This window comes from Lepisosteus oculatus, chromosome 11 (genome assembly GCF_040954835.1).
Source record: "Lepisosteus oculatus isolate fLepOcu1 chromosome 11, fLepOcu1.hap2, whole genome shotgun sequence".
NCBI lineage: Eukaryota > Metazoa > Chordata > Actinopteri > Semionotiformes > Lepisosteidae > Lepisosteus > Lepisosteus oculatus.
The window spans coordinates 6483610-6510862 of NC_090706.1; the positions used below are offsets into that span (position 1 = coordinate 6483610).

The 27253-nt window shown below is 41.2% G+C and overlaps 1 protein-coding gene across 2 annotated transcripts in view; it reads left to right on the forward strand.

The window, feature by feature from the left end:
• The first annotated feature begins 367 nt into the window (after window positions 1–367).
• LOC102696705 (HIVEP zinc finger 3) overlaps window positions 368–27253 on the forward strand; it is a 113447-nt gene continuing 86561 nt past the window's right edge. For both annotated transcript variants that reach the window (XM_069195446.1, XM_069195448.1), the window contains exon 1: window positions 368–618. The gene's annotated coding sequence lies outside the window, so the exon portion shown is untranslated. The remainder of the gene's footprint in view (window positions 619–27253) is intronic.

The window sequence follows — 27253 nt, forward strand, 5'->3', positions numbered from 1 at the left end:
TTCTTCTTCTACATCTACACGTCTTGCAAAATACTGAAAAGCCCCATTTTATACGATCTGCATTTCCCCAAACGGACACTGGAGGGTTCCGAGAATTGGAGGACCGCGCTACAGCGCCTCTTGCCTCCTGCTGGGGCCGAGCTGAATGCAGCGGCTTGGAATTTTCGGAATGTTCCATGACGTCATCCGGTAAAACTCTTGTGCGGGGGGGGGTCGAGTGAAGGATGAGCGGCAGCGGCGGCAGCCACTAGCGAGGAGCGGGCTCCGCTGCCTCATGAATATTAATGAGTTGCAAAGTGACGGGCCAAGGCCAATGGGAGACAGAGAGAGGGGGCGGGGCCCCCCACCGCGGGGGGTGGTGGGGGGGGGTGCGGCGCTGCGCGGCGCGGGGTGTTTGCGTAGCGCGACACGGTGTTTTTGTTGTGCTGATCAGCTGAATGTGGGATTGCAGTTCCAGTTTGACAAGGGTGAGGGAAAGCCCCTATTCGTCCCAACCTGCCCTGTGTGTTAGCGCTGCAAGGATCCGCACCACACACCATCTCCATTCCCGGGGAGATGCGAACTCCTGCCCTCGTTGCATTGTGGAATAAATGGCTTCAGGCACTACAGCGCTGTCAGGTAAGGCAACTGCATTTGCGATGTTACCACTAATATTGTTGTGACATCTCCAGGGTAATAAGTGGGGGAAAAAAGAAAATATTTAGGGTGGCGTGTTGTGCTTTTTTGGACGGGGGGACGGACGAGTTTCGGCCAAGCAGCAACTGAAGTTCGGAGGCTTTGAACCCCGTGATGTGCTTTTCTTGACCTGACAAAATGTATTATTTTAAATTTCCATGCCGTGTATATAAATATATGGGTCATGAAATACAGAAATGACATTCGCCACGGGTGTCATATTTTACAGTCCCTAAAGAAATATATTTCTTTTTCAATGAGTGATAGTCTTGTGATTCTGTGGACAAGTAGAAATATTAGTGTTGAGTGTTAGGAAGTCGTCACTTTGCGCTGTACGGCTATGCAGAAATTCGCCGTTGTGCGTGTTAATAGACTTGCAATTCCGATATCTCCTGTAGTGGTACTGTTATGGTACGGCGCTGGCTTACTACAGTATATACAGTACGGTGTTTGTGGCTATTTTGCAAAACAAAATAGGTGAACCGTCATATTTTCGTTAGGCTGCTGTCATCCTCCTGAATGAATAGCACGGAAATTTACTGTATTCCGGTTTTAGGACAATGCCTATGAAAAGAACATGCAGATAGTTTTCATCAGTGTGGTACATAATTACGGCAGATTGAATAATGCGAGGGACTTCAGTATCGCCCCCCGTAGCACAGAGAGCGGCACCTTCTGAGTAAACGCAGACCAGTGGACAGTGTGTGCTCGTCTTTCCTCTCATTCCTTGGAAAGAGTACAAACTGGAGGGATATAACAGGTCGCATCGCGTTAGCACCATTCCAAATCAGAGACGTTACGAGTATTGAAATGTGTAGGGTGAAAGGAGTTTACGACAGTACCCCCGGCGTAAAAGATAAAAAAAGAAGGGTAACTTCAGCTGGCGTGGATAACAATTCAGGTTTTATTTAAGGCTCTGCTTTCATTTTCGGTGAGACCGTTCCACGACAATTAAGCAAGACGCTTTTTATAGAAAATTACTTAATGCATGTACCCCCAGTTACAGAAAATACCTTAATACACCGATGGTATACAACACAATACAGAACAGCGGAAATACTTGAAGACGCTCTAACGGCGCTACTGTGTGCTGCTAGATAGCTGCATTATATATACATCGCCAGTGGCAAATCACCCCGGCTGTTCCAGTGTGTTTTTACAGGCTACAGCTGTGAATGTAGGAGTATGCGTAAAATTATTCCATTCACCCGCGCCAGTCATCTGCCGTAGTACCGTAATGACTGTCATTAAAGGGAGGGAATGACAGGCGAGTGGGGATGGGGACACGGCGCTTGCCGCTTTGTTGCGCCGAGTACGAGCTTCTGACAGGCGCTGCTACAGACAAGTACATCGGCGGAGCCGCTGCCTGCATGACGCCCGCGGTGTGAGCCTGCCTTCTTCTGCGGCCGTCACGGGAGAGTGGATTATTTTAAACCCGTCCTCCAGTTCTCCGGTTCTTTCGCGAACCGAACAAGGAGGCATTGCCTAAAAAAAAAAGAAGAAGAAGGTGCGATTGGGTACTTCCTTTCACACGCCTGCGCTGCCTTACCGGGCACCGCTGAGCAGCGACACCCGCTTGGGGGCCGGACCCACCGTCAGCCTGCGTGGGGCAGGACTCTTCGTGAACGAAGAGGAGGTCATCCCTGGACAAACCAGGTCGCACCTGACAGTTGTGGGGGAAATGTCCTTCTGCCTCGCGTCGCTGACGTTTCAGGGTGTTCTGCAGTTTCACGGTTAGTTGGTGCATTCCTCAACGCCGTTTTCCTGGATGTAAAAACAAAACCAACGACTTACCGCATTGACGAATACTACCCCCAGCAATATTTAGACCGCAAGATGATTGAAAAAGATGGATTGTCATTTTTTTTTTGGGGGGGGGGAGTGAGAATGTGTTATGTGAAATGCGATTTGTGTCTAGGAAATTTTATCTAATGTATTTTTAACAGTGGTTTGCCTGTCTTTTGTGTTAAATCCCTTACACTGAAGTCATGTTATGAGTTTGCGAGTGTGCAATTAATTGGCCAGTCTCCCGCCTTCATGAGAAAGTTCTCTGGAGGTTGAGGAGTGGAAACTATTTGAATATTTTCCTCCAATCAGTTAGAAATGGACACGTGATCTGAATAAAGTGAAGACAAATGTGTCCTAAAGTCATCACCTCCCTACGGTGGCCCTCTGTTACTAATTGGACCCTTATTGACTGATATCACAGCTTCGTGTGGCTGGTTTCTGTTCCCAACTTGGCTGTTTTGGATTGAGGGGAAAAGTTTGGACATGACAGCACTCATCTAAACAAAAATAAAGCACTCCAATTACCTTTAAAGAACATGATGTCCTGCCTGCAGAATTAAAATACTAGAGAAAATGTAAACTGCGCATAGAAACACTTCCTGTCTGAGTATGACACCTTGCCTGTGGGAAACATGACATCTTAAGTAAGCTGCAGAACACCGCTGTTGTCTGACCGTACCAGTGTCATTGCCCTTCCCACCATAAAAGCATGTGTCAAAGATGGTCAGATGATAGAAATAATCTTCTGACGTCATATCTGCCATGGTAGAACCTGTCATTCGCATGAGGCCTTCCTCATTTCAGAGCGCTTTCCCACAGCACCGATCTCAGAATGAACCCGGGGAAACTACATTTGTGTGGGATAGTCTTTAAATGGCTCCTGATTTAATGGGGATTCCCCAAGCGGCCCCACACGATTGGCAAAGCTCTGCCAAGGCTGGCCTTGGGACTGGGTGGTCAGGGCTCTCTCGGCTTTCGGCGAATGGCAAACACCTGGCATGTCTGGGGCGCTGACAGGCTTTTCCAAGGGCCATGCCTCTCCTCCTCCTCTTGGCACTGAATGTCCTTCACCCCTGCTGTGCTGCTGGGCTGGGGAGCTTGTAGTGTGAAGCTCTGTGAGCAGCTGGTCATTGCTGTCCAACGCGGTAAGTGATTCCCAATTGGTTGGATATACACTGTAATAAATAAAATAATTGGTGACTCTTAATTAATAAGAGAAGGGCTTTTTACACTAGCCTAGCTTGTGTCTTTTTTTAGATGCTGTACATGTTTCAGCTCAGAACTGTCCGAGGAAGCTCAACATTACTGCCTATGAGCATTTATAAAGCTTCTTCCATTGTCAGTGCCCTGAGTTGTGCCTGTATCTTTCCTGATGGACTTCATTCGTAGAGCTATCAAGTCTCCAAGGACATTCTGTAGCATGCGTTTGACAGAGTCTGCTTGTATTGCCTGTAAAGAACCCCCTGCAGCCTGTCAAATTAAACCATGCTTTCCTGGCCTATTCCAGAGGGTATAGTCCAGTATAAAACCCCACGACTCAACACGGTGTGACCCTGGCTCACACTTCAGTAGTTCAATAGTTCAACTTTAATAGTTATATGGCTCATGTGTCAGCGCTGAGATGTCACAAAAGTAAGGTTTTAATTCCTGGCTATTATATTAAGTGTTGTGTGATGTGCAAGGGGGTGGCGTTTCTGTTGTTGTTGATGTTTTTTTGACCATGGGGTTGATTAAACCTTCTGCTACTAGTGGCTTCTTTTTCTGCTGTAGAATGGGATCGTAGGTGCGGTAGTGGCTATAATGTTTCAGGCTGTCACTTCAGGGGGAGCTTTTCGGCTGTCGATTGTGAAACACATGGCCAGATCTTTTGGGGAATTCCTCTATTGCAACGCTGTCCACCACGTAAATGAGTAATGCAGTTTTCCCTTCATTTCTCGGAGTCAGTGATGTCATGTACATGAAATTTTTCATTCAATTACAATGTTTGACTGTCTTCAGTTCACAGAAGTGCTAAAGAATCCTTGTCTTTGGTACTGAGCAGAAGCAAACACTTCCTGTCAGTTTGCCACAGCACTCTGTCATTGTCCTTGTCTCAGCTGTCTCTGCATGTCCCCAGTGCCTCCTTTCCATCTGCAACCCAGCGATGAGTTCAGCAATTCACTTTCACCTCTGCAGTCTGCTCTGTTATTTTCTTCCGCAGCTCTGTAGGCTCTACGGATACTGTACCCAATGCTTACAGCGAAGATCGCAGGACATCCAAAGTCAGTGCTGCGAAATAACCCTTTCTCCTCTCTGGAAAAAAAAAAGAATAAATGAGATTGTTATAGTTTTCCTGTGGACAGAAAGAAGAGTTTGTTTTTTTTCTATCCACTTATGTGCTATGAATGGATTGGCATCCCCAGGTATATACTCCAGTCTTGCTCAGTCGAAGGGAAGTTGCAAAGAGCTTTCATGCGGTTCCTGAGCTTAAAGATGCAAATTAAGGTAATTATAGATGTTCAGCAGTTTGTGCTCTGTGATAGCAAGGGAAGAATTAGTTCATCTTAGTGATGATGTGTTAGCGGAGCTATGGGAGGATTATGCCTAAATCCCGGTCTTTGTCTTTGGTATTTCCAGAGTAAAGTGATAAACTTCAGGTATATGGCAAGCAAGTAAAGGCTCCATTTCTGCCTAAACCCTTAATTTTGCAATTGGTCTGCCTACCCTTTTCATAGATTTAGAAAGCTGATGTTTTGAAGCTAGGATATTTAATATGCAAAATCTGTAAAACATTGTGGCATGTGTTCTAGAGGACAAGATCTGTGCACTTAAGTCAGTCATTAATTAAATTAAATCTGTGGTGAAACGGATGGCAAACGATGCTCTGTCTCTCGAACACTGGAATCGACCTGCTAGTGTGAAATCTCCTGAGCCATAAAAATGATTTTCCAAGAACATTTCCTTTGACTCACTCTGTAGGGCCTGTTTTAGTTTTGTGGAAACTGGAAGTATCCTTAGGTGCTGTTCCCAAGATTGTTTTCTGACAAAGATGCCACATTGTGCAGGACGTATTGTGATTGACGTGAAAAGTCCTCTCTCTGTGTTTATCATCTGATCAAGAATGACGTAAGCCCTCTGAAGACCTCTAGAAATAATTAACTCAGTACCTCCGGTATACAGTGAACATGTAATCAAATCGGGGCTATGAAGTGAAATGTTTTTGTTCTGTACCTGTTTAGAGGAAGAATGGGAGAAATCGTCATAACCCAACAATCTGTATGAAGACGTGTCAGCTCTCTTCCAAAAACAGTCCTCAGGTTAATGAAGAAAAAAGTTTACAGAGAGACTGTAAAGGATTAACATGATTATGTTTTATTAAATCAGCTTGAAGCTGGAAACTCAAAAGGGGTCTGTTATTTACAATGTAAAACTGCCATTTAAGATGTTGAAACAATAAACACCATTCTGACATGCTGACGAAATGTTGCTTTTTTCTTTTTACAATCCAAGACATTAAAATGATCATAAAAGCAAAAATAAAAGGCAGCTTTTGAACTTGTAAAGCTTCCTTCAATAGTTATATAGGAGACCTCACATTAAAAACATTAGTTTTTTGCATTTTGTTTAAAGCGTTCTTTGGACCAACCGGAGGTATTGAGGTGCTTTTCTGGTATATTACATTTTCAATTATGAATTAAAAAGTTAAGATCAAGAAAAAACGGATCAAGGACTCTGATGGTCGAAGTTCTAAGTGATAAGAAAACAGCGGGGTGCCTCTGATCAATGGAGCTAAAGTCAGATCATGTTTCTGAATCAATCTGCTTGATTTGCAATATTTATGAATCTTGCATCATTCTTTTTTCCTAATTAAAAAAGTCAAATAAACACCAATGTATTTCTTTTAAAGAAATGAGTTGTCCCTCATTAACAACCAGCACCCAGCATTCAGTGTTAATTTGTAGGCTTAAGTGGTCTTGAGACTTTGTAATTCAAGCTTCAGCACAATTGGTGGATTGATTAATGTTTTATTGCTGAATGAAAGTCACAGTGATCAATAAACAGGGAGTTAATTAATTCTGGCAATACTGGTGGGTTACTCCCTTGCTGAAGATGCTGTGGCCCTGATTGACCATGTCTGCCTTAAGAAGGCTGCCAGGCATACTTGATAACTCCCAGGAGTAGTGTATCGATGACTCTGTGCTGGACAAAGTGCAGTGAGATAGATGCAGTGCTTAAATGCAAGTGGGCTTCAATAAAAGTCCTGGCTGCAATGATTGTGCTCAGACAGAAAACCAGAAGCTCATTTGCCTCAGGCTCTGCACTTCCCTGTAAGATAGAAATATTAAAACTTTATGGACTAAATGCAAATAGCTCTGTAATGCCTGACAGCACTGTTGTTATGTAGCGTGCAGATGCTTTTCCTGTTTGGTCATTATAATGCTGGTGTACGGCATTGAAGAAGTACAGCGTTCATATTTTACAGACAGATCAGCCTCGTATTCCAGCTGAGTTTCCAGCTCGAGATAAAAATAGCGCTGGATGGCAAGCAATTCTGCTGGTGGGACCGTCTGTCCTTTCCATCAGTGTAGACTAGCGGCCACCACCACCCCCCTGCTCCGATTTGAGATTTCACTCCAGGTAAGATCTCGGGCCAGGTGTCTCCTGGAGGCCTGGAAGGCTGTTTTTCAATCACTGCAGCGTGCCAGCCATCCCTGCTGCCTTGGAGCCCGTTCAGCCTGTGGCCCAGGAGCCAGGGAGCCTTTCCACTCACCTCCCACATTCCTTCACCTTTGATTGTCTTGGCTTAGGGATAGCTCCAGATGGGAGCTGCTGCTTCCTGCCAATTAACACTGTAGCATTGCAACTTTCCCTGGTTGTTTAGCATAATAAATGTGAGAATGCTTCTGCTTAGGTGGAAACATGCTAATTGGAAAACATGAAACAGCACCACTCTTCAAACCCAGAACTGTGCAATTGCATTATAGTGCAGTAGTGCAGCATTGCATTTTTTGTGTATTGTGTCTTAAGGATGGATGTTTGAAGGCACTGTTTGTGAGTGAATACAGCAGCCAGTATCATAGTATCATTGCAAGTGGTTTTGGAAACATCAAGCGATTTTATCTTTTATTTTTTCTTAACAAATATCTGCTGGTGCCATTATTTTGTTCCCCTTATATTACAGTACATGAAGAGGACTGATGATCAGTGAGTGTTTATTTCATTACCTGGCCAGATTGAGGAATGGTAAAGAATAGGGTAGGGGCAGAAGAGGTTGGGAGGTTGAATGAAACATCTGGTCAAATGATGTTCATTCCGAAAAGCTTATCGATCTTCATTTGTACAATGCTGTTCTGTCTCTGTAGCTTGTACTCAGTGCTGGGGTAATTCTGGAGATTCATGCTTTCATAGTGGGGATGCTCATGTGGACTGGGATGTAGTTAAAAAGGTTTAACCGAAGTATCGCTCACCTGTTGTTATGACATGAAGCTGTAGTTAAATATGACTAATATCATTTTTAAGCTGCTGCAATTGGGATTAAAGTTAATTAAATTTGTCTGTCATTTCAACAGTATTATACAGTGAAACCTCAGCATTGCATTTGATATCAAATTATTATTGTGAAAAATACTACAATTTATCTTTATTTCATTCACAAATTATTTTTGTTAGCAATATAATTATTTTAAACCTATAGTAGTAGGTGATCTTAATGGGAAAAGTAAATATCTTACATTTCTTGTGAGTTTGCAGTTTGACAGCAGAGTTGTGAAGTGTTGTGTGTGCTATTGGGGTTTTTTCTTCTAAAAAAAGAAGGAAATAAGTGTACTTGAAGGAAGCACTTCCTTCTTTCCTGTGAAGAAACTGATATCAGGAGATTCTAATTTTGAGTGAGTGGGCAAGAATATGCATGGGTGGTTACCATAATATTCTTTTTCATTTTTAATTATTTGAATGTATTTTCCTCCCTTCTTCAATGTTATATATATCATTCTTCTTTTTTCTAATGATTTCTTGTACTTGTGTTGAGCATGTCTGACCGATGGGTCTATAATATTGACCTTGGTTTTGTTTTCCAGAAAATTAATATTAATCACCATTTTGCACACTTTTGTAATAATAATAAGAATTATTATTATTGCTTATACTTATATAGCGCTTTTCTGCACACTCTTACTCAAAGCGCTCTTACAGGTAATGGGGACTCCCCTCCACCACCACCAATGAGCAGCCCCACCTGGATGATGTGACGGCAGCCATAGTGCGCCAGAACGCTCACCACACACCAGCTATCAGTGGGGAGGAGAGCAGAGTAATGAAGCCAGTTCATAGATGGGGATTATTGGGAGGCCATGATTGGTAAGGGCCAATGGGAAATTTGGCCAAGATGCCATGGTTATACCCCTACTCTTTTCGAGAGTTTTTAATGACCACAGACAGTCAGGACCTCGGTTTTACGTCTCATCCGAAGGGTCACTATACTGGGGCATTAGGACCCACATGGACTGCAGGGTGAGCGCCCCCTGTTGGCCCCACTAACACCCCTTCCAGCAGCAACCTTAGTTTTTCCCAGGAGGTCTCCCATCCAGGTACTGACCAGGCTCACACCTGCTGAGCTCCAGTGGGCTGCCAGTTGTGAGTTGCAGGGTGATATGGCTGCTGGCTGTTTTTCAATAGGATATATGGAAAATTAAGACGTGAGAGCTCAGTGGCCACAAAAATAATCTTTTCTAAATTTTAAATAGTAGGCAGATACAGTAGGTCTGGCGACTGTTAGAATAATATTGTTCCATGGGATAAGAAATAACAAATAACAGCTCAAGTCTTGTTATTGTAAAATACGACTTGCTTAGTATTTGGAATTTGGAGTTGAGTTAGAATTATCAGAACAGGAAAAGTTACAACCATATCCTGCTTAGGTAATGAAGGTCCACTCTTTGCTCTTGGCATGATTGAAGGTGATCTGTTCGTGAGAGAATTTGCCCAGAGAACGAGAATGTTCGGTTTCAACAATCAGAAGACAGAGCCACAGAAAATCCAGGAAAAAGCGCTGTGAGGGACAGGCCACAACCAGGAAGGCCGAGAGTCACCACGCCAGGCCAGGGATGTCACATCTGTGGAGGCTGCACGAGAAAGTCCAGGAGGAAATGATGCATTTATAAGCAGAATGGCTGTAGATCATGGTCTGCATGAAAATAATCTGCATGTTCAGAGACTGTTCTGGAGTTCTGGAGTAATAGCTGAGAGGTTACATCACTGTGTACCAAAGAACATCTGCAGTAGCAAAGTGTTTTCTTCACCTACAGAGAGAATTAATTCATCCAAATCACTTTATTTGGTAGAGCATCCTTTGAAACACTTTACTCTTTACTGGTGAATGTTGTTTTGCCCTGGACAGCACATTACGTGTGTTGAGGTGGGAATTGTTTAGCCTGCTGTTGCATTGTTCAGACCTACCAGCTGGCGAAATGTGGGGTGATTCCTTGCTTAACACAACAATGCCTTTGGCGCAGATTGAGGGAGACCATTCTGTACAGCAATATATTGATGAACTCCTTGAGCCAGCAGTTTTATGTTCTGAAAAATAAGCAATAGCTTACTTAGGCCTGAAAGCTCAGCGCACCTGCACCTAAGTGTGCTTTTGCAGTCATTCTGAAAAATAAATGGGAGACACAAAAATTTGTGGAAGTGCATTTAATGCCTTTACATTTTGTCATAGTGATGACTAGGTAGTAGGATCAAGGATTACTGTCTTTCCCAACAAGTCTTTGAGTCAGACTGGAGCTTTTCTCTTAAACTGCACTATATTTTGTAAAATGTTGAGAGGGAGGGGAGTTTCCTCTCACTCCTGTTCCATCTGGCTGCTGCTTAGTATGAACACTTCTTTTTTTGTCCATGGAGCAGACATTGCTCAAGCACTGAGAGCTTTCCTGACAGTGTTCAGTGTCTGGTTTCATAGAAGCCTGTCCTGGATTGGCCACCCTTCCTACCAAAGACATGTAGTGGCAAATGTATTATACCCATTCTGTCCCCTTCACAGTTAATTACCACAGAGACAGCTGTGCCGTATTCCTCTCCGTTTCTCCCTCACTCCCTCTTTCTCAGGTTGTCCCTCTTAAATACTTTCACATTCTTTTCTCTTACAACCTTCCAAAGCTACGTAGGCACATTAACTGGTGTCTCAGGGTTATTCCCGTGTGCATGTGTGTGTGAACTGTGAAACTGTGCTGTACTGGCATCCTATCCAGAGTATGGTCCCACCCTTATGCCCTGTGTCTGCCTGGTTAAGCTCTGGCTTACTGTGATCCTCTGTAGGTTGAAGGTGCTCTTGATAATGGATGGATGGACATTTCTCATTTCTGCAGTACTGTATGTATGATTTAAATCCGCAGATGACAATGCACAGAGTATCGCAGTGCCATGTACAATGTGTCACTATGTGTATAGTATGCCTGGAAGCTCTGTATTTACATTGCTTGGTAATATCCTTGATAAGGTCACTCTGTCCCTGCTGATAACATTAGCTTTTTTTCTTTATCCCCCCACTGGTGCTTGCCTGTTATTTGTCCTGTAGGCTGGTGCCCTTATACGAAAGTGTATAATTGTTTATATTCAGTCTGTTACAGTGAGGACTGAAACAGGAGTAACTTTGCAATTTAGAGCTGCACTGGTCTATAGTTGCATGATTTTACCCAGACTAACACCCTTGAATAACATGCATCGGTGTTGAACTGTGGATCTGTGTAGAGTTGCTGGAATCTGAACTATAAGCACTCAAACTAAACCTTTTAAAACCTAAAATGCTGATGACTTAGAAAAGACATGGTAATGGATTTGATAAAATATTGTAGATATAGAAATCAAAGAAAGAACAGATATCATAGAAAATACTTTAATTAAAATACAGGTCAACGAGTCATGAGACGTTCTTAGTATGAAACATGACGTACTGGCAAGATGAAAGCATTGCAAAGTCGGTATTGGATACAGTTGTCCTGAACATTTATGCAGTCCTGACAGTGTTGATGCATAGACCTCATCAGCCTCTGAATAGACTGCTGTGGGCTTTTGCTCCAATTTGTCTAGCAAGGCTGCCATCAAATGGTGAAGCTTGGCCAGTCACGGTGGTTTCCAGAGGATGGTCTTGGCAAGGAGGTTACGCCATTGTAATCCTAGAACTGTGTGTATGTTGCATTGTCCTGATGGAAAATCAGCTCTTCCAGAATAGTTTGCGTGGATGGAAAACTATTAAGCTCATATCAATATATGACAGAACAGAAAGGTTTCCTCAATCTGTATGTTAGAAGAAACCCCTCCCTACATAATTGCAAAGTGGCTTGAATATTGCAGCAGTCCATGTCAAGCTCTCCATGATATTTCCGCACAGATTGTCTTCTGTCAGGTCTGTCAAGAGTAAAGCAGGATTCATCTGTCATTAAAACAGTTCACCACTCTGATTGCTACCATGTCAGATGTTCCTGGCCCATCCAAGATGATAGTTTTGTCTCTCAGCTGTCAGTGTTACACCTGATCCAACCATGGCGATCTTTTTAATGCAGATGATGAGCTACATTCATTCGGCTGATGTGAAGATTGTTCTTCCTGGGGTTTCTCATGCCGTGGTCACTGTGGGCTGAAAATGATTATCTGCATGGATCAGTTGGCTGTGTGGGTGCTGTGTTGATGAGGTGACCTTTTTCATTCTAAGACAAGGCCTTTCTCTCCGCCGTCTCAGAATTAGTCTGCTGCTGAAATTTAATTCTCTGGGCAACTTCGCTCACAGACGGGCTACCTTTAGTCACGTTGACCATGTGATCATCATTACTCACTCTCAGGAAGGGAGGATTTTTTACCATTAGTGCAGTGATTACAAATCTTTTTTAATGGCTGTTTATACAGATCCTCATCAAACTCATTCTGGCAGTCTTAATTCGGCTCATCACCTGGCATTGTCATAAAATTAGATTACCCAATGAGTTCAGTATTTTGTTATGCCAAGGAACAGTGGCACTCAGACAGTCAATAGAGCTATCTGCTCACTACCGAAAATGGAAATAACATTCTGGACATTTTGAATGTGTCCAGTTAGCTGTTGATCTAAAACTTAAGACTGATGCTTTTTCACTGTACATCAGTGTTCGGGTTTTTGAAGTTCTCCGTAATGAATATTTTTCAGTAAAAATAGGGAAGAATAATGGCGCTGTTGTGGGACCGAAAATGGAATCGGCAGTTGGCAAGCTCGAGCTCAGCTCACATGAGGAGGCACACAAACCTGAGCTCAGCAAGAGACTGACAGACTGGAGGTAGCAAGTATCCCAGTGAGGCGAGGAGGGAAAAGGGCCTGTCCTCTGGTACAAGTACTGGAGGTTGTCTCTCCTACTTTTATCACCAGGCCGGCCGCATCTGACAGACTCCTCCAACCCCCCCCCCAAATTTGAAGGCCGTTGCTAAGCAACTAGGTTTAACTCTAAGACTCTGTCGAAAGGTGAGCCAGTTTTGAACGCGGGGTGTCGGAGAAGGGGATGAGGGGGGGCGTCAGGCCCACTGCAGGCTTCAGCATTCCCCTGGGGAGATTTTCTGAGTGGCAGAAGAGATTAGATTCATGCAACTTGATTGCCATGGAAACGTGAGAGTCGCGTGATGATGCGGTTTGGCAGCATTGTTGTCAGATTATTCAGTGGAGGACGTAGCCGCGCTGTACTGTACACTGTGTCCGCGAGGCATCTCTGAAACGTACTTCAGATGTTAAAAAAAGAGGCTTTCAGTCTCACTGGTGATGCACAGCATAGAGTGTAGCATAAGCTTTTAGAGCATGTACAGACATCACCTCAACAGAACAGTTACTCTGCTGCCACTGTATTTGATTTACTGCATGGGTTTTTAAAGACACAATCTTAAAAAGTGTTTAACATTCTGCTCAAGCAAAATACTGTTTCACTGCAAGCCCATAAATCATTTTTGTCTTTTCAGTTTTCTATTGTGCTGCTTTGCGTTTTAAACTTACTAAATTTGAAATGAATATATTTTCCGGGGTTTATGTGTTTGTTAAAAGTGTTAAGTCAAAACCCTAAGAGATTCATGCTACCTTGTATAGAGCAAAGTGCATCTGTTACACTCGGCGGTCAAGAGTGTGGAGCCGTGGTGAGGGCTCTGGGCTCAGCTGGAAGGTAGCCGACTCCAACCCCATCTGAAACGGAGGCTGTACCCTTCGGCAAGGTCTGTCACTCAGAATGCTTGGGTAAAATCTTTAGCTGTGTAAATGAGTACAAATGTAAATCACGCTGGATAAAAGCATCATCCACAAATGAAGAATAGCAAGAGTCATCTGTAAAAGACAACAGCACTGTCTGCTCCATAGAGTTTAGGCATCATCTAAAGGCATTCCTGTTGGTACTCTTATTGCTGTATGATCACACTTCGGGAGCTTTTTATTGACCTGCTGCCTGGGACAAGGTTGAGTGGATATTCCTTTCGCCATTTCTCCAGAAAGAGTAGCCAGCAAAAACCTGCAAATGGATTTGCAGCGCTGTGGAAGTGAATCAACGTACAGTGTAATTAAAGGCTTTATTGTTGATGTGATCAGTAGTAGATTAAAGGATTTTTTACACTGATGACCACAATTATTGTGGTTACATTTAGCTGCCAACACATATTCCAGTTGATGCTGTTTATTTAAAGAGAGGAGTAAACTAATATTGGTTTACTGTGTTGAAATGGCTTTTGAATACATACAGTATGTATGATTTTGTCACAGTTTTGCTTGTTGCAGTTACTCTGTTCTAGTTCTGATCAAACAATAGGCAACAAATATCAGGAATGCAATTTGAAGACCAGAGTAATTTTTTACAGAGTTTGCTGTATTTAGATACAGTGTGAAGTCAGTGGTTTGCCTGAATCTGTTTTCATTGTTTAAGAAATGATGGTCCAGTTTAAAGCTTGGTTTATAGATGTGGCTTTACAGCATCCCTTGCAATTTTCTCTCTGAAAGAAGTGAGTAATGCTCACTTTGTGTGAAGAAAAACCTTCAGAGATGTCACTTCACAGAGACTGCTGCTAGAGGCATGTTCTGGGTCAAAGAGGAGTTTTGTTTTCTTCTTGTAAGAAACTATTAAATATGTCCAAAGCTGAATTGATGAGAAGTGATAAAAAGCAAGTTTTTTATTGTCTGAATGTTGTTCGTGTTAATAGCTCCCCAGATGGAAAGTGTCCAGTCATTTTGGTCACCAGGTTACAAAAAGATACTGTAGCAAGATATTGTACATGCGTAGGCTCAGGGGACATGAAGCAGTAAGTTCTCAGGCATTGGGAGCACAGGCGGGGGGTCTGAACAGTATTGAGGTCACAAAATGTTTCATAAGGGGCAATTTGCTGAAGTAAAGAGCTCTAAAATAGTTTTTTACTTAATTTTACATGAGGGTTAAATATTAAAATTGTGGAATAGCGAAATAAACCCAACATACGGTATCTATGCTTGTTGCTTCCCATTAACAGAAAGAGGTGTCTTTTGAACCACTTACTGTGTAGCCCCCAAAACAAGATAAAAAAATCTAAGTTTAACTACAGTTTTTCTCAGTGTTAGTTATCTGTTGCAAAAAGGGGTATATACTTGCACATTAGGGGTTAGGGGTGCAAAGTGGATTTACCCTGGAGGACTGTAGCCTCCACATTCTAGGGTTCAGTCTATGTTTGCACCAGTGAGGGAGAGGACTGGGTAGTGCACCTCATGACCTGCCCAGCAGAAGAGTCTCTCTCCCCTGCTGCCTCAACTGGGTGTGAAATTGTAGATGCTGCAAAAAGAAACTCAGAGAGAACCATACCACCACAAGGCTTTGGAATGGTTGACAATGATATAATACACGTTAAAAGGCATGTGTTTTTCTCACAGGCAGGTCTGTAAATGGAAGTCCAACTAGGGTTTTTGCAGTTCAGCACCAGATCTGCTGAAATATGTTTTGCAGCAGTATTTCTTTTCACAGGCAGTGAAAGCCCAAAGGAGGGAAAAAAGAATCTCTCCGTTGTGCTGCTGGAGTCTTGTGCATGAGGCGAGATGGTTTCAGATTACGAAGAGTTGGGGTTTTGGAGGGCTCCCTGTAAATGGAATTGATATTTGACTTTGAAGGCCTCACAGCAGTTGCCAATTAAATTGAAAAGAACCACTTTACAATTTTCACACTGCCAAGAGTCCCTGAGCATCAGCTGACGGGGCCATTACATGTCAGCTAGGATTTAAAATGCAGAAATACACCCTGATTTCTGCAGTATTTGTAATTGTTCGGAGGTTTTGCAGTAGTTGCTGTATAGATTAAATTTTTTATAGCTTTATTAACTCATCCACCTAAATGTGGTTGAAAGAGTATGTACCACTTCTGAAGTGTAAAACACCAGAAAAGCCCATTAAAACTAAAGGGGAAATTATAAGGAACTGAGAGTGCAATGCACTTTCTAAAGTTTATTTATACTTGCCTTCAGTGCAGAACACATTTGATGGTGTTTGGTATTTTGTGGATGCTCTCCAGCAGCCGATGGCAACAGTAATAGCTTACTGAGGAACTGGAACTAGTTCCTGATGGAGATCATGCATTTCTGTGACTTGGAAGGTGGCTTCATTTTGGAAATTTAACAGAAAATGAGCAGGAATGGACTACACTTTCTGCCCTTTGATTAAGTAAAGCCTGTGACTAAGTAAAGCCTAATTAAGGCTTGATTGTGTTTAGGTTGTTCTATCAAAAGCTGAAATATACTATAGATTCCTTCTTGATATCTATTTGAAAATCTCGGCGTACATAGTCTGGTAATGTGGTTGCACACATAGACAAAGCCATAAGGCATTTAACCACAGAGGGTCTGCTGTGAAAGATCAACACTTATGTTAAAGGACAGGACAGAATGTGCTTAAGCTTTGCTGCTTCCCTTATTAGCCTGCAGAGCAAGCCGGCTGTCGTGCCTTCTGCAGTCAGGGGCACTGGAGGTTACATGTATTCCAATAAGTCCAGAGACGTCACAGTGTCTTGTTCCCCAACGAGGCTTTCTAGGAATATTGCAGGATGTGGGTTATTTTGTCAGCAGTTTAATTGACCATATTCTTTCTATATTGTGTTTTCATGTCATACATATTTTGCATATTATGTTAGGGGTGCAAAGTTGTGATCCTGGAGGACTGCAGCCTAGCAATTTGGTTGTTTTTGTTATCCACAACAGCTGGAGACCTGGAGGATGAGGGTTTAATTGGTCCAACTGAGCAATTAATTAGTTCAGTTAGGTAATTAAGCACTCAGCTCAGATGGAAACAAGAAAACCCTCTGGCCATAGAGAAACGGGGATTGTGCACCCCTGGCTGTACGTCTTTTATGCTAACTGTTCCAGCAAAAAATAGATTGTGCAGTAAGTACTGTATTGTGGAACCACAGAGGTTTAATAGTCTGCAGAGAAATCTGGTAAAATGCACGTGTCTTCCCCTTACACTGTTCCTGGCTGTGGCATTTTGTTGGGGCTGGAATGACAAATGCCAAAGAAGAGGAGAACGTACTCCCAAAGTTCTCTGTGGGATTCAATCAATAATTATGAGTTGATCAAGTAGTGTGTTGATCAGTTATGTTCTAATTATATATCATATTTATCAAATGTCCGTGCATGAATTTGGTAAGTCACTGCTTGATTGTTTGAGGGGGAATTCCTTTCACAGGCAGTAGTACGTTCTCATCTTATTAATGTTGTGATGTCAGATCTACTGGATGTGCATGCCCTGATTCAGGCTGTTGTGTGCTGAATTCCCTGACAGGGTAGTGCATTTTGATAACTGAGAGCTTGTGTCCTGCTTACTTTGTTGTTTTGATAGAATAGCAAATGGTAATCATAGTTGGAAGAGCTATAAGGACATAGAAGAAGGTTTACATCCATTGAGAAATTGAAGAAAATAAAGAACAAGGTTTTGATGACACCTTGTTAAAGATTTGAAATTAAAATGTACGTCTTATTTCAGAAGTTTAAGAAATACAGACATTGAGGTGCCTGAATTCTTTTAGTTTAAGCGGGCCTGCATTTTCCACGGCTTGTCCATGAGAACACTGAATCGGATGAGTTGCTGATTTTGTTTTCTTTCATGGATATTGCGAGTTGTTCTTTTCTTTTAACACTACGCGTTCTGTTGCGTTTCGGGCTGGCCAGAACGAAGGCCCCAGATTGAGTTTTTCTCAACCATTGTTTTTCAGCAGCCAGTGTGTCACCAGGGCTGGCAGGATGAGCCTGAAATCCACACCCCAGCACTCCTGCCTCAGCCCTGGGAGCTCCTCCGCGGTCTTGCCATGCTGAGCTTGCGGTTTTCTTTGCTCTTGTTTGGCCTGGTGTCAGGAGTCTGTGTGTACTGCGCTGTACTGTCTCTAATTTGCCGTGCAGTGTTTTGCCCAGAGTGACGTCTGGGCTGTCTTGTTGATGAAGACGCCCTTTCTTTCACGTCCTCAGACTAAACAGATCTCCCCGCTGCTGCCCCGCGCACCAGTGTCATGGCCGCCAGTCCAGCGGAGACAGGTTCGAGTGGGCCGGATTTGTTCAGCTCATCCTTTTCCTTTTCTTTTTTTTTCTTCCTTCCTCTTCTGTTTACTTTTCTTCTCCTCTCTTCCCTCCAATAAATACCATGGAATTGATGCCTCTTTTGCAAGCAAAAAGGATTTTCAAAACCAAACCAATCTTTCTATTTCAGAACAGGCAACTCAAAAGGAATAAAGTTACAATTGTATGTTTTGGCATTTGATTTCCAGTTTGAAGAAGCACCCTGAGATTCCATGAAAAAGCTCATAGTGGTAATACCACACTAAAAGCTCAATTAAGTCTATTTTAATAAGTCCTGGGAAATCAAAGTACATAAGGGGGAGATTCAATGGAGTAAACAGTGGTACAGGATAAACTGTTTGAAACGGGAAAGTAAATGCTTAATAGAAGTGCCAGGACAAAAATGTGACTCCATCTGCTAAATTATTATAAGGGATCTTTATAAAATTATAAAAAATAAAATTACTAAATGTTAACATCCGCTATCCCTCCCTAGTCATTTAACAAGATTATCATTAATATATTATTGTCAAATGAATGCACAGTATTGTGAAGTTTGTTCTTTATCTATTTTGTTCCAAATCAATATATTTCTTTCCATTGAACTACCGAAAGGCTCCCACAGATGCATGCCTTAGATTTAAGAATGTAGAGACTAAAAATTATAATGACTTCAGATTAAGATTAATACAAAGATTAATGACCGCAGCTGCTACTCAGCGGTCCCTTTGGGTTAAGGGGAGTGAAAATGGGTTTGCGCCAACTGCCGCAAATGTGCAAATGAGGGTTTACTGCAATGGAAACTGCTGCCCTGTTGTTTGTAAACTGTCATGGCAAGAAGGATCTTATTTCACAGTGCTGTGAGTTAGTTATCAGCCCCTTTCCCTGCTATATACTGGATCTACAGGAACATTGGAATGTATTAGGTGTTTTTCCTGCTTCAACAATTGGGAATAAGAATGTAATAACAGAACACAGTCTGTGGTGCTTTTAATAGAAGTATTTGGACCTTTATTTTCTTCAATTTACCATTTGTCTTCTGCAGCACACATCCTGACATGTTTATTGGGCAGATCAGCATTTTGCACAAAGTGAAAAGTCACTAACATTTTTACTTGGCTCTTATTTGTCAATCAAAATAATATATTTACTATAATTGAAAAGAGCTATATTCAAATGAGCATCTGTTCAGAATCCATACCCAAAGTGTTTGTGATTTAAAGAGGACATTGGTGCTTGTTTGACTTATATTAAGATCTTCCTGTAGATATTTTTCAACCCACTATTGAAACAGGTATTGCTTTGAGTCTGACATACACAGAATAGTCCCCTTCCTGACTGCAATATCAAAATACAGTCTCCCCTCCAGAAAAAAAAAAATATTTTTGAGAAGCTGTAATGCTTTATTGACATTTTTTTTAAATTTGGATGTCTGCATTTACTGATTGAACTAAAACAAGATTGCAATGTTTATTTATTCTACACTGTGTAATAATAATGTAATAAATGTACTGTAATAGTAATACGAATAAAAAAAATACCCAATACAATGTCTCTCTCTGAGGCTTCCAGCAGGCTGTTGGTAAATCGAATGATTTAATTCCTGTTTAAATCCTCATTTTAGTCCTAAAACACTTATAAAGGTCTTCTGTTTTTCCACCGCAGAAATGATCTGAGCTGGTTTTACTTTTTTGGTGAAGTGAATGCCTGATGTAACTGATGAGTAACAGACATAACATTTCAGTACAGCAATATGAGGACTGGCTATCAGAATCCCACCATGAGCTCAGTAAAACTGAGTAAACTGACACACCAATTCAGTGAAAGTCCACCCATTAAAATGAATTGTGATAGCTGGAACATCTCAGGGTTGTTTTCTATGTCTTTTACCATTCTACTCGGGAAAGCAAAAAGACAATGAAGAAAGGCGGAGGCTTAGTGCTCATTTTTCAGCATGTACCCTCTGGCTGCAGTGGAATATGGAAAATGTTCCACATAGTACAACCTTCTGCACTAAAGCAGAGTAAAGGATGGAATTGTTCAAGTGTCTTAGTGCATTTATGGTGCCTGTAATTAAGGTTTAAGACTTATTTTGGTTGAGTAGCATGCTCGGTGATTATGGCTTGTGGCAGAGTGTGTTTTTTTGAGTTTCCAGAATGTCTCTGGAGAACCCATGTGCTGGTGGCATGGGTCTTTTTCACACATTCCAGAAATACTGCAGATCACTTTGTACAGTACACAGCCAAGTAACCACACGCTGTCATTGTGCTGCCTGCTTTAAAAAGCGGTAACACAGGGCACATCCTCAGTGAGTTCCCTGTGCTGCAGGATCCAAGTGAAAGTGATGACAAGTTCTTTAAACACACAAGGTTACAGTAATAGTGTTCTCAAGGACTCTACCTCCTGCTTCAACATATAAAGTAGTCTACAGTGGACAATGCCCAGGACTGTGTATGCACAATACAGGTTTATACTAGAAAGGTTATATATTTGTTGGTTACAAGAAGTACTCTTTTGCTGTTGTGCAAATCACGTACACCTGGCTATTTTAAAATTCTTTCTGTCATCTGCTTGCGCCTTTAGTTTCATTTCTAGTCATAAAGCATACAGAACACTAAAGCTACGCCAACCACCACTTTCAAGACAGTCAGACGTTTCTGAGAAGTTTAACCAAGTCCATTTGGCAAACTTCGGCTGTTTTCTTAGTCTTGAGTGCTAAATGGATTTTATTCTTATCATGAATGAGGGAAATGTATTTACTTACTGTATCTATGAAGTGTTCACGGTTCCAAAGTTTTCAAGTTATGCAGTACATCAGTTCACCCTCCAAAAGGTTTTGTGAGATTATCCAAAACCAGCACATTACAATTCATCCTTAAATACTGTACCTTGATACTGCTCCTCCTGAGTTAGCAGCCTTCTGTAGAAATAAGTGAAATAAGTACGGGAATATAGCTATAAGAAGTGGACAAAATTGTGACATATTGTCTCTCTGTGGTTCAAGTTTGGGTTCTGTGAGTTGCAAAATCATTGAAATCATTAATTAAAATCACATGTTCTATACTGTATGTTTGTGGTTTGAATGTGTTATTGTAGTGTTAAGTGTGTCCTATGTATAGTTATAAACCATAATTTTATTGGGAGTGCAGTATTGCTACATATAGTATATTTTTTAGTTTTTTGTGGGCATTAATGTTGGCTGTAATTATGTCTACAATTTTCCTCTTTGCAAAAAAAGGTTTTTTAATTTATCTGCATATATAACGGGGGTGCACACCACTACATAGTTCCTGGGGAATCAGCCTGTCTGTCTGTGTATCTCTTATCTCTGTCAAATCTGTCTGTGTAATCTGTTTCCAAGTAGTGTCCCTTTCTTACATTGAAATTGACAAGAGTAACATTACAGTATTTTTCCTCTTAGTGCAGTAATGTGCCTGCATGTTAATAAATGCGTCGGGCCTTTGTTTTATAGGATACACTTAAAAAATGTTTTTCAGCCCAATCGTAAAAATCTATAAAAAGCAAAACAAAGCTTGACAGTCCAGCAGAACTAACAGTCTCTGATGGCAAGTGGGAGATTTTCTTTTCAATTAAGCAGTGTTAGTGTTTATTTAGCATCATGAAAAGTTTGGCACTTTTCTTCACACTTTTCCAATAACATATAAAGCACTCGTTTTTTTATTCTGGCAAGTTGGATCCACTCCTGCATTATTTACTGGCCCAGTCTGTTGGCAGCAATTGGCTGCAATAGGTATGCTCTGTGGTTCTCGACTGCTTACATGCCTGTTTTCTTTGCTAAGTTGATTACCTAAAATATGTCAAAGGTGACTCTCTCTCTCTATAAGCACAAATTAGTAATAAAAATTTAGAAATGGAGGTAATGGGCACATGGCCTAGATATACCATTTGCCACAGTTTCTGTGAAATCAGAGGTCAGGAAGGATGCTTAATTTCAATTTAATATGGGTATACTTGTCAGAAAATCTTCTGACACAAATTTTCTGTTTTTCTCGTAGGCCTCTCTGAGTTCTTTTGTTTCCTCTCTGCTCTGGTTAGTTGGTAACACAATATGAAATAAGCTCTATCTAAAAGTAATTTGATTTCTAAGAATGAATAATTGCTTGAGTAGGCAGTGCAGACAGACAGATAAACTTAGTAATAAACCGACAGATACAGTATGTTATTTTTACTGATGACATATCCCCATTTTTTGTAAAGTAGTCACTCATTTCTGTCTCCAAGCCTAGAAATGCATATGGTCTGTTAAATGATATATGTTTTTCTTCTGTCTGGACTTGTGATGTGAGGTGTTGAATTAAAAAAAAAAAACTGATGTAAATATACTGTAGGCTGACACCAAGGCATGCTACAAAATATCAGTTTAATACCAATGTGTTTTGAAATGTTTATGAGCTCTTGAGGTCGTGTTATTGAGAAACATCTGCAACTGAATGGAATCAAAGATGAGCTTCCAAATCGGAATGCAGAGAAAGTCAAAATTAGGTTAACAACTGACTAAAACCTTCATTTTGAAGACTAGAAGATAGTTCAACACAGCAAAGCATGGTGATAATAATACATTAACATCGGCTATTGGCGAGGACCAGTGTTAAACTATGGAGGGGGTCCTTTAAGTTAGAGGCTGGATATGTAGAAACGCTTATGGTCTCAGGGTTGTACAGTATCTCCCATCATTTTTGTTCTAGTGATGAATTGATCTTATCCTTCACAAAATTCTGCTTGCATTTGCCACCTTTCCCTTTCCTGCCCCTGACTCTCTTACCGTTTCTCCGTGCGGAGCTCCACGTGTCTCTGTGCCTGGCTGGTCTTGTACTCTCCCTGTCTGGGGGGGAACAGAGGGAACACGTTGAGCTTGTGTGCGTGGAGTGATGCTCTCTGCTTGGCAGCGAGTAAAACAAAGAGAAGGCAGCAGCCTGTCAAGAGACCCCGTCTCTCTCTCTGCCTGAAGTCATCATTTAATAAATAATTTGAAGATCGATTGGATGAAATGGAGCACCTCTTTCACTTACTCGGGCCAGCATGTAACAGAATCAATTCCATTAGGCAAGAATGGGTGAATTTCACCATCTCACCATTAACACACTTACTGTACATGTTTTACCATTGGCAAAACTCTATTTATCTATTTAAATAATAAAGATCTATATTATTGAATGTTGTGTTGCAACTGTAGGAGCTCAGCAGCTCAATGAAAGCTGAGATTAGCTGTTTTTAGTATATGGGGAAAAATAATGAAATTAAAATGTATTCTGTCTTTGTCTTTTATCACGGCTTGTATTCAGCAATTAGTCTATAAACAAATTGAAAGGACCTTAAACAGGTTTTGCCGATATTTATTTTCCAAAATGTTTTTCAGGAGGTCTGAAAAGACTGAAAGTTTGTTTCTAAACATTAGCCTGATTGTAGCCACTTTCAAGTGTAGATGGTTAAAAATATAAAGGTTGTAACGTGTTGCGCCTTCACATTTGCAGTATTCTTTCCAGTGAACGTTTTCTTAAAAGGGTGCTAAATGTTGCTCTCTATATATAATCTATATATGAATGAAATGTTTGCTAATAACAGCTCATGGTTGGAACCAGGCCTACAATTGAGCCATGAAAGAATAATGTGGTAGTGGAACAGTTTGAGCAGTACAGTTCAATATGTCAAGTGATGTGCTTCACTGCAACTCAGTCTTGGCTCAGCGATAGATTCTGCCCTAAACAGAGCGCCCAGGACCACTGGTGTGTCTCTCTCCGACTGGAGAATGACTGCTGGAGGATTTGAGCCAGAGGCTCCAGATGGGCTTCACCTCCCTCATGAAAACAGCTAGCAGAGCATCTCGAATACTGAAACCTCAGCATATCTCCCGCCACACCGGCTTTTTCCCTGGATTGTGTTGGAAAACCTGGCTTCTCACTTGCAGGAAGGGGTCTTTCCTGAGTGAGGAAGACTGTTTTGGTGCCCAGTATTGCTGGAAGCAAGATCACCACATTGTCTTCAAAGAGCTTTTTGTCTAACTGTCCTGTAGCTTTGCAAGGTTTTAGTGGAGAATCCTAAAATGATACAGGGATCCGTTCAGTACATCTGAACAATGGAAGAGTTAAATCCTGCTTTGTCATTAAAGTAGTCTGTCAAAATTTTGAGAACCTTAATCTATGACTTTGTGTGTAACCTTAATGTATTGAGTACTTTGTAAGCATTTTAAAAAATGTTCATTTGCATATCAGTGTTATGCCGATATTTGTTTTTTTTCAACTATTTTTAAAAAGACAGTAAAAACAATTGCTTAGAAATAGCAAATTGTGTAGGGATTTCTTAATTTGCTACTGAGCTGTAGATTCCAGTGGCTCAAAGCTGCAAATAACATTTTAGAAGATCTAAATGCAGAAAATGTGTATTTTCTGAAATAAAATTGACGTTATTCCACTGGAGACAACTTTAGTTTTCACGTTAGTGACACTGTTCATTTGGCTTTCAATCTAAGATGCATGTGCAATAATTTTGTTGCTCTAAATAATGACCATCACAATGAAACAATAGAAGTTTTGTTAGGCTTCACAGTCTGCTACTTATGTTAAATGCACTGTTAGCATCCTTTAAGAACACAGGTCTTTATTCTGTCATTGGCAGATTAATGTAAAATTGGCGAGTTTAATGTAGTGATTATTTTACCAAGTGTGGTTACCTGATGACAATGATTCTCTCCCTTCTGGCCCCTTCATGTTGCATTTGAAACTTCAAATTAAGATCCGTATTTCAGCTGAGGACTAGTGACCACACTCCGTGAGGAATGTTTGGAAAGAGCAATTCCCTTAGTCCAAGGGTCCTGTCATAATGAGTATCTTGGGTGAAGGAATGGGAGAATTGCCCTGGAGTTTTGTGTGGGTTGTGGATGAATTGCAAATTCATAGAAACTCAAACCTACCCATGAATTATGGGTTGGAAGTTTATACTATAGGAATTCCTATGGATAGCTTGCCAAGCATATTTTTGCATTCACAATCTTACCTACAGTGTTTCTTTTATAAAAGTGAAAGCACTGCTTATTGTTAATGGGATACACTTCTTTTAAGCTTTTCAGCTTATATTTGATTTTTTTCTGTTTAGTGCCATTGCCTGTTTTGAACAGCATTGTGACATCTCTGTTTTTTAACCCAGTCAACACAGAACAAAGAGAAGGCTATTTATGATTATTACAGTATTCAGCAAGAATTCTTGCATTTCTAACTGAAGCAGTTGTGGAATCTCACAAGCTAATTGTTTTTGGAGAATTTATTGGGAAAAAAAACCTTAGCAGGGTAACATCATAAATTCTTTATGATTCCAATGAGGTAAAATTTTGGCCGAAAATGAGCTGCATATTTGGATTGGTGCACAGCAGACCAAGAAGAGGTGTAAAACACATGAGATACAGGACAATCAGCAGGTGTTCTCTGATACCTGTCCAGAAGTACTGTTTTCCCTTGGACAGATTGTATAACAGTCAGGAGTGTGCTCACTACATTATTGCAATCTGGTTTCCCTATACTCTCTGATCTTTATTGCATTTGGAAAAAAGAAGAACAGTAACTGAGCTAATTGTTCGGTGGGTTTCACCTTAAACAGCAAATGCAGCACTAGCTATGTTTCTCTTTTTAAGACCAGTTCTCTGTTCTCAGCATGATTAGTGCTGGCGAATTCCTAAGCGCTTTGGTCTAGTCTGCAGGATAGCACCACATAGGGCCTTAGGAGCCTTCCCATTTTTCTGTGGTAGGAACCAGCACATGCTCTGCTCAGGTACTTAAACTCCTTGGTTGTTTCCACAATGCACGTTATGTTCCAAGTCTGGTCTGGGTCACTTGTCTTTCTTTGCTCAGAAAAATCCTGCATGCAGAAGATTTTTCAGTGACAAAAAAGGCACATATATCCGGTGGACAAAGAAGCACTGTAACTAGCAAGTGTTAAACCTGCATGACTGTGCCAAGTGGGACTGTGTGAACCAGTGTGAGTGAGGGAAGAACTGGACTTAAAGAAGATAAGGAAGCCAGACTGAGGGAACGGGGAAAGCCACTGAAATTCAGCCAGCAATTTAATTTGTAAAATGTGGCGTGTTCATTGATCTTTAGAACTTTGTTGACAGCTTGGGCGTTCATTGGCTAACTTTTTGACTTGCCATACATACACTTCATGGGATATTTTTTTCATTCAAAAAACTGGTAGTCTCAGGTTATGAAATTAGCAAGTGGCAATGGTGACAGCAGGTTGCCTGGTTTTGTGAAAGTGGAAAAGTTTATCTCCAGTGAAATCAAAGTCCTGTGGGCACGTGAGGGAACTATGGAGATTTGCGTTTAGGATTGAAATCAGGAACCACTTCTTTATTCAAAGGCTTGCTCAGGTCTGGAACAAGCTGCACAGCCTTGTTGCCAAAGACAGCTTGTTTATTCCCAGGGGTCCTCCAAGAAACAGCAATATGAGGTTCTTGGATCAATAAGCTACTAGCAATCAAATGCGCAAGACAGGCCAAAGGGCCTCCTCCGATTTACAACCTTTCTTATATAGGTGTGTTCTTAATTACATGGTTGTTCAAGAATAAAATAAAAAATACTCTTGCAGGAACACTGAGAGCATCTGTGCAAGGGAGAGACAAGTAAGCCTTTTTTGTTTTGGAGAACACAAACACAAACTCCTTCTTGGCACCAAATACTGAAAATAGTCTGAAAAATAAATAAATTATGGCACACTGCAAATTTATATTTAAATCTATCTGGAACATTTCCAGAAGGCTACTGAAACCCCTGCACAGTAGTGTAATTATATATGACAACACTTAACCACACCATTTCTCATTCCAACAACAGTGTCTGTTTTTCACCAAGATTACCTTAGGGAAAAGGGGGTTGCAAGTTAGGAAACAACCAAAAACACTCTTTTGCCATTAAAAGATTGGACACTGGGAAAAAGTAAACAAAGTAAGACTGAAAATCACTTGCAAAATAATGTACTGTGAGACAGGAAGGCTACAACGCTGGGGTTGTATGAAATGTGCCCCATGAATTTCAGTATGTACTGCATAAGATAAAGTTCACCATGCATGCTAGATTTGATCTCAGACCTTTTTATTTTTCTAGTCTTAGTCCAATGAGTTTCTGTGAGTAAGGCTTCTCTGGTCTTGAGCAACTTGAGTTGAGCAAATGTGTACAAGTATCATTAAGTGTATGTACCTGCTTGTACCAGAGCAGATGGGAGTAAAATAAGTTGCAGCACATCAAGGCTCCAAAAATAGTGA